The sequence below is a fragment of the Centropristis striata genome, chromosome 22, assembly GCF_030273125.1.
Source record: "Centropristis striata isolate RG_2023a ecotype Rhode Island chromosome 22, C.striata_1.0, whole genome shotgun sequence".
In the NCBI taxonomy this organism is placed as follows: Eukaryota; Metazoa; Chordata; class Actinopteri; order Perciformes; family Serranidae; genus Centropristis; species Centropristis striata.
The window spans coordinates 8893794-8906313 of record NC_081538.1 but is presented as its reverse complement, the minus strand read 5'-3'; positions in this window follow the sequence as shown (position 1 = coordinate 8906313).

Genomic DNA, 12520 nt, shown 5'->3' with positions numbered 1-12520 from the left:
CATGAATAATTCTGTACGTTTCCTCTCATTGAAATCCCTTTAGAGAGAATCTGTGAATATCACAACCATCTACTTCTGCAGCAACACACTTAGCCTGTGAAGTTTCCCGTTAACACATAGCACATGATGATAAGCTACATTTCTTCCAGACAATTTTTTTGGCGAGTTGAGGGGCGGCAAAGTGCTCTTTTGGAGAAGGGGCATTAAGGTTTAGTGTGGAATTATGCAAAAAAATAAATCCCTCATGAGCACTGAACTCCAACTAAAAGCTATAGTATTCCACTTATGGCTCGCAGCCTTTTCTCTTTTTTTTAAATAATTCCTCACTTCCTGAATTAATTATTGCCTTCATGGCTGGGGAAGAAATTGACACACACCAAGGGTGGGCTATCATAATGCTCTCGTGTCAAAAACCTAATGTATTGATTTCAGTGCTAGAGGCGTTTGGTGATGGGAAACAGTTTGTGGAAGCTGCATCAGGCTGAATCAGACGCAGGGAGCCGCCCCCTCCTGTGATAGTGTTTTCTTGCATTTAGGCATGAATCCCTAAAGACTGCGAAAAGTGCTGGCTTAGTTAAAGAACTACCAGAGGGCAAGAGAGATATTCTGTAGAGAAGAGAAGTTTAATGTACTTTGAAGCACAAGAAAAACAAACCAGATTGCTGCTGTTAAACTGCAGCGACGCCACAACATTAAGCTCCCCGCCGCTTTCTTTAAACAACTCAACGCATCACAAAGACGACTAATTCACCTCCGGGCATTAAAAGCGGCTTGCAGTCAAGGCCCCGCCCTCTTTCGTGTACGGTACACATTCATGTGCCGAGCATCTGTCAAAATACAAATCCTCCCCGAAGCATTCAGACACCTCCAGTCAAGGACAAATCAATTAGCAGTGAAAGAGGCAGATGGTTGTGAAGGACTTTGGAGCTCGTGCCTCAGGTGAGAGGCTTCGATGGCAGCGAGAAACTGTCAAGTAGGATTCTCGTCTGAGTGATTCCCCCCGATGTCACACGGCACATCTCCCCAAGAGTCTCCGCCAAATATCAGACGCACAAAGAGGAAGCTCGCAGCACAGAGTAGGATGCAAACATCACCGCTGAGAGAGGAAGAGAAGAGTGAATATTTCATAGACGCATTATCAAACCGAATCCCAGATTAGCTACCCCAGGTGATGCTAAAGACGCTCTGTGGAAACCGGGAGTGTTTGTGCGCCTAGAGAGCAAAAAACGGGAGATCAGAATGTGAATTATTCAAAAAAAAAATTACAAAAACACAGAAAATCAAAAGCATGTTAATCCTGGATTTTAAAGCAGCAGAGCAAGCAAGCTAATCTTTTTTTTTTTGCTGATTGTATACTTGCAAAGGGACAATACATCAAATGGCTAATTAGGTGATTTCCCTGCATCTTTCATTTTACCTTCCCACTGATGAGATAACAAGCTAACTGAATTAGCCATGCAGCTTATCTGCAGGTAACCAGGACGACCACTTGGTTTGTAATAATTGAGGAATGGTGGAGCAGGTACAAAGGCAGCCATGTTGGAACCTGATAGAGGACCTGGAGCTGAGAGGAAGGACTATCAGTTAAAAGACTCATTGTCTCCTATTCACACATAATTAAGACTCACAATGGAGGAGGATACAGTACACAGTGCAACAAGCAGAGACAAAAGGCTGCAGACAACGCAGCAGAGATGGAAATCATTAATTATAAGACAAAAAGGAAACAACAGCAGAGAGGACAAAGCTCTGAAGGTGAAATAAGATTCAGAACAAATTCAGTCCACAGCTTGAAGATGTACAGATGTTTGCATCAGAATATTGAAGACTTTATTTATATTGCATATTTTATATCACGTAAAAGCACAATGTGCTGCACAACACATGAGCTCTGCAGCCATAAACACTATAGTGTAACATTAGACATTCAAATAAAACAGACACATAAATAATAGATGTAAGTTAAAACCTTAAGAAGTAGGAATAAAAATGTAAACAATTAAGGTTAGAATAATGCAGACATGTGAATTAAAACCATTAAAAAATAAGTAGTAAAATGAAATAAAATATATATTTAAAAAAAATAATAATAAAATTAAATAAGTAATAGTTTTATTTTACATCAAGCAGGCTGGACAACTTTAATATTCTTCTATCATGAATCATAAACTTAAAAGTGTTTCAATTAATTTACATACCTAATTTATTATTGCTATGTTTCATTTTAAGATTCAGATATTTTATTTATTATTATTCATGATATTTTATTTAGAATTTTATGTCTGTTTATGTAGCTTTTCAGTCAATTTTTAGTGTAACTATTCACTTTTTTATATTTAATCTTTTTCCTTTTTTTATCATAACCTACTACCTTGCATGCACTGGTCTCTTTTTACTAGTTCTTTGTCCTTTTTTAGGATCTTTCTTATTCCGTATTATTATCCGTTATCTGTCAAGCACTTTGAAAACCAATAAAATAAGTAAGAATGAAAAAAAATAGTGAGATTTAGGTGTGGTATTACTCTATGCTGCTCTTAATTACTGTTATGTTATCAGTGAGTTTATCACTGAAAAACATATTTGCCAGTGTAAAATTAAAATGCCATGTAAAATACCACACTTTTAGATATTTCACATCCTAAATTAACATCTCGTGGCTCAGATTTTCTCTCTGGCTGTTTTCATATCATTTCCATCTCTGCAGTGTATTAACTGGCTGACAAGCAGGCATCATGGAAATGGACTTCACATAACTGCCAAAACAGATCCTAATGCCTGCTAATTGAGATTCATGGCTTCAAATACCAATCAGATAAAGTGATTAAGTCTTAGCTTGTCCACATCTTTAAATCAGAGCTTCCCCTCCCGGAGCATCATCCTCTGATAGTCCACGTCTCATCATTCCAGTATTAATCTCTCTTTGTTTTGGAGCAATGTTGCTCCCTTGAGAGCTCTGACTTGGTGCAATTAGAAAATGTAATTATTCCTCCGCAGCGCTCTAAATCTAAACAATCTATATCTGTCGTCTTCTTCAATAGGTTTGAATCATGCTGTACATGTATGAGATCACAATGAAAAACATGCCAGCATTCATACTTACAGCCCATTGCTCAGTTCTGACTCACAGTGAGACAGTAGTGAAGGACCATGAAGACACCATCCACAGCTGCTAAATGTAAAATAAACACTTCAGAAAAAAAAAAAGAGAGAAGTCCTTGGGGAAAATCTTTTGTAAGACAATCAATGTATGCCTTCTTTGCCTCTTAATTCTACATAAACTGAGCCATTAAACCCTGTCTGCACTGCAAAAAAAGCCAACTTGTATTTTTTGGCCGAAAACAGTGATTTAAGTTGGTAAAACTTGGAAATATAAATTATTGACATTTAGGGCAGTAATGTAAGTTAGCACAACAAAGCAAGCCAGTTGTCTGCTCAAAACAAGTTTGTGAGTTGTTGTTACTTATATCTTTAAGTTGGGGTTCACAACAAGGGACAATAGTTCTGCTAATTATTTCTTTGTTGTGAAATGCGGGAAAGCAGTGAAATTCATTAGCAAAAGCTAGCGGCTAACTGATGCTAGCGGCTAACTGATGCTAGCGGCTAACTGATGCTAGTGGCACTGCTTGTTACAGCTAAGAGTAGCCATTAGCGTATCAATGCTAGCTCAAAATTGTGGTCGCAACATTAGCTGACATTTCATAGCGCCGTTACAATTGTTCAGCACATTGCAGAAGTTAGCAGAAGTAAGGATTAAAAGTAATTACAATGTTAAATTGTAAGTTAGTACAACTTACAGTTGAGTTGACAAAAAACTTAAAATATTTAGTTTAATTGTCCAACATAAGATTTTATCGAAGTTTGTTGCCTTGAAATTTTGAGTTCATCCAACTTTTTTTTCTTTGCAGTGTGTAGTCCTTTGATAACATTTGTATTCAGTTAATAAGGATACAATGAAATGACACAATGACTCCTTTTACACTTTGTTTAAAATTATGGTGTGTTTAAAATTATGGTGTGTTGTGCATTTTAAAAAAGCAAAAGTTTGGGAATTCCAGTTTTGAAATGATTCAGATTGAACAATTTTATTCCTCACATGAAATCGTACAAGGTACAACTCCAGTTAGTTTAACCATGAGATCACATTCTGTTTATTCATGTTACTTGTAGACAACGCTGACTTTTCTTTCCTTCATCATCCGTGGCTGAAAGAATCATTACTGCTGCTTTGTGCCTGTGGTGGACCACATCTTAGATTTTTGATCATAAACAAAAGTTGGCCTCCTTTTCGCACAAATTTAAGATTGAATCGGAGGTGAAAAAGTGAGGTTTGTTATTGTGTTTCAGGCGAGATGAAAGTGTTTATAACATTCATGTGACAGGACTCTGTTTACTGATTGGCTGCTGGTATTCTCTGGGCGCAATTTGCCACCAAAAGTTAAACTATCCCCAAAGTTTAGTGTGGTCGCACTGCACCGTACAGTGACATGGACTCATAAAGCGAAACACTTCATTATGTGATGGAATGAGTCGAATTCAGATGAAAGCCAGTGTTTCTTTTCAGGCGGCAATCTCCGTGCCTGAGCTTGGAGGCCACCAGGAAGTGCATAAAGCCTGCAATTCACCAAAAATTCCACTAGGGGGTGCTAAGTTTGGCTGCAAAAGAAATCTGCCCATTCATTTCAGTGCTAAATTTGAAAACTTCTCACTTGATTTATTACCTCAGAAAAAAATTTCAGGGACAACATTATGGTCTCAATCGCTAGTAAAAAATCTTCTTCAAGACAATTTGATGTCAATAGCTCTAATAATGGCCCCATTTAGAAGAAAATAGAAGATAAAGAATCGTATGATTTGGGGCGTTTCAAGCTTTGATTGACAGGTCACTGACAAGGCGAGCCGTCACCAGGAGAGAAGCAGAGCAATGCGTATCCACGGCAACGTGTCAATAAAGTTATATATAACGGTATATAGATAGAAAAGAGGACGTTTACCAATTTGGTCTCATAACTTTGACCCTTTCACACTGTATTTTCACTTAATGACAGTTTATTTGAACGTTTTGTTCAGTAAAAATGTCTTGTTCAGTGTTTGGTTGGACTAACAGACACTCCAAGGAGTCACTGCTCAGTTTTCTGAGGTAAGAAAGATACATTTTGTTTTTGTTTTTTTGCTAGCCAAAACTAACATCCCAGTTAATGCTCCAATTGATGCTAACATGAATTAGCAGCGGCTTCTCTCAGTCGGGTTGCCGGTATAGAGAGGCGTGTAGTCAGTGTCGTCAGATCCCTCGCCCTCCGCGACAGTCCAATTATGGTCTGCTCCGCGTATCGGAAACAAGATGGCGACGCAAGATGGCGATGAGTGTAACGCTGAACTCGAGGCTTCCAACGGGCAGTCCACAAACCAATGGGTGACGTCACGGTGACTACGTCCATTATTTATATACAGTCTATGTTTCTTTTACATTATTTGCATTTCATATCCCATAGAGGTGGGTAAATTCAGGACAGACTGCACAGGGATGACATTCAGCAAGGTTCTTCTCCACATTTGGACTCAGTCCCTCCATTTGGCTCACTCAGACCACTGATCCACCGTCACACTCCTCATCATATCTGTGCCAGTAACAAAGGAAACGCTGATATAGAAAGTGACTTAGAAGATGTTCCTCATATTTTGCACATTTAGTCCATTTTATAGCTGTTAACTAATTAATTGGCTCAAATTTGTCTCTTTTATTTGCCTGTTTAATCGTCATTGATATTGAAAACACGTCGCTGAAATGAAGAAGCAGCCTGTATCATTAGCAGGAAGCGGAAATGACCTTGCGTTTGCAGTGACAGCTTAATCACTGTTGACCAATATTGAGAGCTGAATCACCAGCGATCAAAATTTAAAGCTTTAATCAGCGCCGGCCAATATAAGACACTAAGCCTGTGGTCGGCCTGACAACTGAAATAGTGTGCACTTCCACAAAGACTGTGTCTTTTTATGACGGCACTGAATCAAAAAGGAATTAAGCACTTTGCAAACACAACATTACCGTGATGAGCTCGGGCTAAATTATGATCAGAAATCGTCATCATACTGCGTACATGGATCAATTTAGTTGCCATCTGTTTTTATTGCTCCCCGGTGGACAAAGAAATGGATTTTTTTTTTTTTAAGTTAACAGTACGCTGACAGTCTTCCACCAGCTGTCGCCTGTGAGTTCATATATGTGGCTCAGTCAAATGATATAATAATCTCCAAGTCAAAATCTCTGTGCTTTTTCATTTTCTATCCACCATATCCATAAATACATCTCAGGCCAGCTGCTCTATTGAAGACGTGAGAGTGTCTTTTTGGCTCCAAAATGTTAATTAAACCATAAATTGAATCCGGCCATGAAAAAAGCAACAGCCCATATCTGAGATCGGTACAGGAGAGATGGAGTTCGCTGGAGAAGGGAGGGTCCATTCATCTTGACTTTGAAGAACATTAGGCCGATGACTGAGCACGGTCCATCCCTCACACACACACACACACACACACTTACACACTTAGAGGGGAATGTTCCATTGGACGTTAAATTAATTTCTCATTTCGAGTCATTAACCTCTTAATGAATGAGTCCTTAGAAAGTGGAATCATTCCATCGGACGTTATTCAGGGCGTCGATTTCACTTCTATTTCACCATCGGAGCAGCGGCACGTAAAGATCCGGCAGTCATCGCGCCGTGCCTCGACCTTGACTGCAGTCTGGCTGTTGTTTGAAATGCTGAGACCTCTCCACCATTCCTCTCCGATTGAGACGCTCCGTGTTCCAGACCCGCATGTGTCAGTGTCTTTTTATTTTTGCTGTGTTACCCCTGTCTTCCTCCCGGTGTGTCTTCACATCCATTTCTTTCTCCCCAATGTGGCGGTGATGTGAGCGACAGGCTGGGGATCTGCTGCTTACATAAACTGTCAGCGCTGAGGACTCTGTGTATTCCCAGATCAAAGTGAGGCCTGTCTGAGCAGCTGAAGTGCCCTTAATATGTTGGCCCCAGCAGGAGGATCCACAGGCTGCTCTGCCTGCCTCACTGCTGCTGAGCGTGACTTGGGAAAAGAGATGTTTTTCTTCTCAAGAAGCACATTAAAATACAAGCTCTTTCTCAAGGTCTTTAAGCTGACTGCTTTGTTTAGTAAGAAAGGAAAATAATGGTGTGTTGTGCATTTTAAAAAAGCAAAAGTTTGGGAATTCCACATTTGAAATGGATCACATTGAACAATTTTTATTCCTCACATGAAATCATACAAGGTACTCCAGTGAGTTTGACCATGAGATCACATTGTGTTTATTCATGTTACTTGTAGACAACGCTGCCATTTCTTTCCTTCATCATCCATGGCTGAAATAACCACTACTGCTGCTTTCCCAAATAAGTCAGAAAAACGCTCTTGTGTCTGGGCCCATATAATATATGATCTGTAGGTGCACACAGCTCAGTGAATTTCACCAGCTTTTTCAGAAACTGTGTCTGGATGACTGCCACTACTATAGTAGTATAAACCCAAAATAAAAACATGTTGCTGCAATTTAATTGCAATAAACTGATCCAAAGTGTGCCAAAATACAACATCATGATGACATTGTGTAAAAAGTCTAACGTCATGCTTTGTCAGGTCTGTCCACAAGACAGACAAGCAACAACTTTTAAAATGTTTCTTTTCTGAATGGAGTTTGGCTCGATGAGGGCTGTGCTATGCAGGAGAATCCCGATGCTGATAAGCTTTCATGACACAATAGTGAATATCTTACTCAGTTAAAAAAAAAAGTTTTAGTTGCCAGACGACCTTAATCCAACTCTATTGGATAAAATAAATTGGATTGGATAAAACATAAAATGTTTGTGTGGCCGGAGATAGAGTGGATAATAATAATAAAAAAATTTAAAAAAAGTCAAATAAAGTCAAAATTTGGACCATTGTGTGGTGAAATTATATTTTAAGTTAATTTTAAAAGTTAAGAAATTAATGTATAATAAGAAAAAATATACATATGTTTTGAGGGGATGGAGTTGCATTGGCAGAATTTGAACCCATGATCTCAGTATTTTGGCTACAGCCCTGTTTACTATGTATGTATCATTATTGTGTTTAATGTGCACACAGTATATTGAAATAATTTGACTGTAAATACAGTATTATGTGATCAATAATGATCTATATCCTCTGACAGACAGCAGGAAGGGTTCAGTTGTGTCTCAAGCTCTTACGGTTTATTGACAGCAGACATGACTGTTAGCTGTAATGTTTGTCTTCCGTAACACTTCACTGCCTCACACAATTATAACCTTTTCACACATTTCATTTCACTTCTCTTTCTCTCTCCCCACCTCCTTACACCTCCTCTCCCCAGACAGTATGAATCTATCTTTGAGGTAGATAATCGCCAGTTTTCCCAATTACGTCCTTTTCTCCGTGTTCCTTCGTTAGGAGACCTCGTTAGTCGTGTGCGATGCTATCGGTGATTGATCACGACCATCAGCCTCATATCCCCTCTCACATCCTCCACCCGGAACATCACCGGCACCGAGCCTGATAAACACCGCTGATAAACTCTCAATGCATTTGATTACAGCGACATGGAGCCCTGCCGAGATGCCTAACCATTAGTCGCTCTGCATTTTACTCATTGACATCATTTAGGAGCCACAAAGCAGCTGGTGGTAGAGCCATGTGACGGCAAATCATCTTCATGCGTCACTGCTTTTACCTGGGGAAATAATAGAGCTGTAAACAGCTTGAGAAACAATGGAGCATTTAGAGTCCTGCACTTAGCCACATCACTAAATGATGGTATTTGGGTTTTACTTGAGTGTTTTTGTACATGTGTTCGCCCTAATGGCACACTTTAACCTGTCCATCACATAACATACAGGCGGAAGTAAAGGGCTTCAATTAACAGAGTTGATCCTTATTGTCATGGGAACAGACGTGGTAGGGTGTCACTGACGTATTCTGCACCTCGAGAGGTTCGAGAGTTATAAGGTGTGAAACGCTGCATGCACAGACACACACACACACACAGACACACACACACACACACACACACACACACACCGTCAATATGTAGCAGGCGTTTAGCCTTGTCTTAACAGAGCTTTAGGGCCGTACACGTGTGTCCAACAGATCAATAGGTGCTCACTATAAAATGGACCCGGGCGTAAATGAACACACCAGGGAGCTGCCAGAATAAGACAAGACAAGACTCAAGACTGTCGTCTGGACAAAAACACCTCATGCTTGTGTAAAGAAGTAGTTTGAGGCACAATTTGCTGCACTTTTTTCATATTTATGACATAAATTTGATTTTTAATGTGAATTTTAAAAACTGCATAATCATTATTAACTAGATTCAACCTCACAAGAGCCAAAAACTAACTAAAAAATGTTCCTCTTTCCTGGCACAAGCTTTACTTTGCATGTATCTATTATACATGAAAACAAAGTTATTATAGGTTGTCAGAACGTTTAATACGTGGTATATCTTCCTGGCACTCGTTGCCATTGGCTGAATGTAATTATTGTGATATAATGTGTTGACATGCACATTTTACTTCCATTTCTTATAAACTGCTTTAGATAAAAATGTTTAATATACATTATTTTGCTGTCCACAGAAGCTGAAACTATGCGACTTATATAGAAGGTAAAACCAGTCGGCTCACACTTATTAAACTAATTAATGCAAAGGAAGGAAAACAGCAGGATTCAACACCAGCTCACCATCCTGGCTGCAGTTAAAGAATGATAATGTAGTGTGTGTGCTTGTTCTGAATGTTATTCTGTCATTGGTGGAGAACAAAAAGGGGAATCCAGGGTAGAAAAGAAAATAACATTTATTTATATTTTTCCTATAGGACTAGACTGGGTGGCATATTAAGAGTTCTTAATTATGTATCTACGGTAATATTGTACAGTACATACAAATCTCTACATGCATACAAGCACATATATTAAAAGTGCTATAACAATAGCAAATTGGGAGTTTATACATTCAATTTCCAATGTCATTGGACTTCTACTGAAGTCCAATTTTTTTTTTTACATTTGGGTTGAATAACATCCACAAAAAGGAATGGTAACGCTTTATATTAGGGTCCTTGTAATAACCATTAATTAACAAGTAATAAGGCCCTTGTAAGTCCTTACAAGATGCTTATTAACGTTATTGTGTGTTTATAAGCTTATATAAGTGTTAATAATGGCATTACAAACACCCATGACCCACCCATTATGTCTTTGCCATGCCTTTATTAATCTTATTTTGTTTGCTTATTGATATTAAAATATACTTTATTGCTCATCTATTATAAGTTAACTATAAGTTAACTATGCTTTTTGCAACTACCGGATCTAAAGCGAGAACAATGCCTTATTACTTGTTAATTAATGGTTATTAAGAACCTTATTATAAAGCATTACCCCATGTTGCTTTGTTCATTTCCATGTTTACATTTTCCACCGGCAACTTTCCAACCAATGAGAAATAATACTGCAAGTATATTTCCAGCACTCTGCCTTCGTATACACCCCTCTGCGAACTTTTTATTTTTTGGTCTGCTTACATTTATGCACTGTGAAAGCAAGTTAACCTAACCAAAGTAAAAACAAAACAGACCAAAAAAAAAAATTTCAATTTCACTCTGATTCGTACGAACCAAACAGACTTGGGTTGTGAAAGCACCCTAAAAATGCATAAAAGGCGTTATTTCCAGGGTGATAACTTCAGCTATCCAGTGAGTGAGCTAGCTAGCTGTCCTAGTTGAGTTTGCAGCTTGTGCACACAAGTTCGATGTTGTTATTATATGGGATATTCTGTGAAGTCAATTAAATCTCCTATTTTGACTTTTCATTACTTTTTTTGTCGAGCTCTGCCCCTGTGGCCAGATATTTCAGCAAACTAGAGTGGTGGTTTCACTCAAAGAATTTGGAATTTGCTCCAGTTTTTCTCTTTGCAAATCTCAAATTACCCTCTACTCACGCTGAGAGAAAACCTACTTTGATGTGTTCTATAGCGTAGCTTACAATTTTAAAGTGTTTAACAACGGCGTGCTGCTGGTGGACGCCGGCGGTATCTGAGCTGCTCCAGGCAGAATCACGCTGCTCTGCTCACACTGCTCCAGCACTGGCATGCACAATGCACAATGTACAACAGTTGATATTGTGGTAGTGAACATGAACTCAAATAAAAGTAGAGTTTCCAAATCTCCCTCCATTACTGTCATGAAATATGATTAATTACAACAGACCCTGTGGCGGCGGATTAGCGTGCACACAAACACACAAACACACAAACACACCTGCTTAGGTGCAAATAAAGAGCAGACACATACACACACACACACACACACACACACACACACAAACACATGCACACAGACAATAGCCTGCAACTCCCCTCCAGCCTGGCAGGTAATTGCTGTCTATGGGGGGACAGGTGCTTCTACAATAGAGCGCCAGTGTCCAGGCAGCCTCTATTCACTGCCACTGTAATTACCTAATTGAAAAGCTCACAGGGGAAAGAGTGTGTGTGTGTGAAAGAAACTGTGCGGAGTGGGGTAAAAAAGAGAAGAGAAAGATAAGCTCTAGGCTTTTTGAATACAATAAAGCAGTACACATCACACCACACAGGACTCACATATTCACACATATAATATACTGCCATAACATCATTTCTGCAGCCCTGAACAAATATTCGCATGACCACACACACGAGCACACGCTGAGGTATTTTCTGAATCAGACCACTCTGGGGGTAAATATTGTCGAGCTATGATTGAGGGATGGAGTGAAGGAGGGAGCAGTAATGGGAAAGCTATTGTTGTGGGATGAGGATGCGGCAGGGAGAAGAGGAGGAGGGTCAGGGGATGTTGGGATATAAAAGCGACATGGTCACTCTCATTTCAGATGTCGGCCTCTCTATCTCTGTTTGGGTTTTAAGTTTATATGGGATCTATGGACAGGAGAGAGCAGACAGTGTGTGTGAGAGTGTGATGTGTGTGTGTATGCATTTCCTGTGTGGTTGTGTATTATGAAAATGTGCATATAAATGTGCAGCTTTGTGTTCCCATCCTGCTGACAATCTTACAATTCATGAGGAATATTTATCAAAATAAATGTCTGCCATTCAGCATTTGCTGCAGCCTTAAAACACATTTAATGACATAAAGGAGTAGTTCAACATTTTGGGAAATACACTTAGTGGTATTTGCTTTCTTGCAAAGTGTTAGATGGGAAGACTGATCTGATGCAACTGTCATGTTTGTACAGTTAATATGTTTCTAGAGGAATCAGCTGGCTAGTTTAGCTGAGCATAAAGGGTCAAGGACAAAACATTGGTATCTGACGAGTTGGGGGACAGGCTTGTTATTTGAACCCTAGCACAACATGATGTTGCAGTGAATAAATATAAGACAGCAATAATAAGCTTAATAATACTTGAAGAAGGGACTCACTTTATGCCTGGAAGGAACAACACGACTTTCAAAAT